This window comes from Fulmarus glacialis, unplaced genomic scaffold (genome assembly GCF_000690835.1).
Source record: "Fulmarus glacialis isolate BGI_N327 unplaced genomic scaffold, ASM69083v1 scaffold20404, whole genome shotgun sequence".
Classification (NCBI taxonomy): Eukaryota; Metazoa; Chordata; class Aves; order Procellariiformes; family Procellariidae; genus Fulmarus; species Fulmarus glacialis.
In genome coordinates this window covers 1-226 of record NW_009208956.1, presented here as the reverse complement: position 1 = coordinate 226, position 226 = coordinate 1, and positions in this window count along the sequence as shown.

Below are 226 nucleotides of genomic sequence, written 5' to 3'. Positions count from 1 at the left end.
TATTGGGAGACTGTTCGTTCCAAATAAACCTCCGTTGTGCAAGGTTTTGCGGGGCTGCGCTGTGTGCTCACACCGAGCCTGCCATCCCTCACGTAGCTCCGCGCCGCGCGGCCTCAGGGTGGCTGCTGCTGGGCCGCAGCATCCCGTGATGCAGAGCTGTGGCTTGGGTCCGCCGACCTCCCCGCCCCGGGCTCCGGGGGTCTGTCTCGGGCGCCTGAGGCTTCCC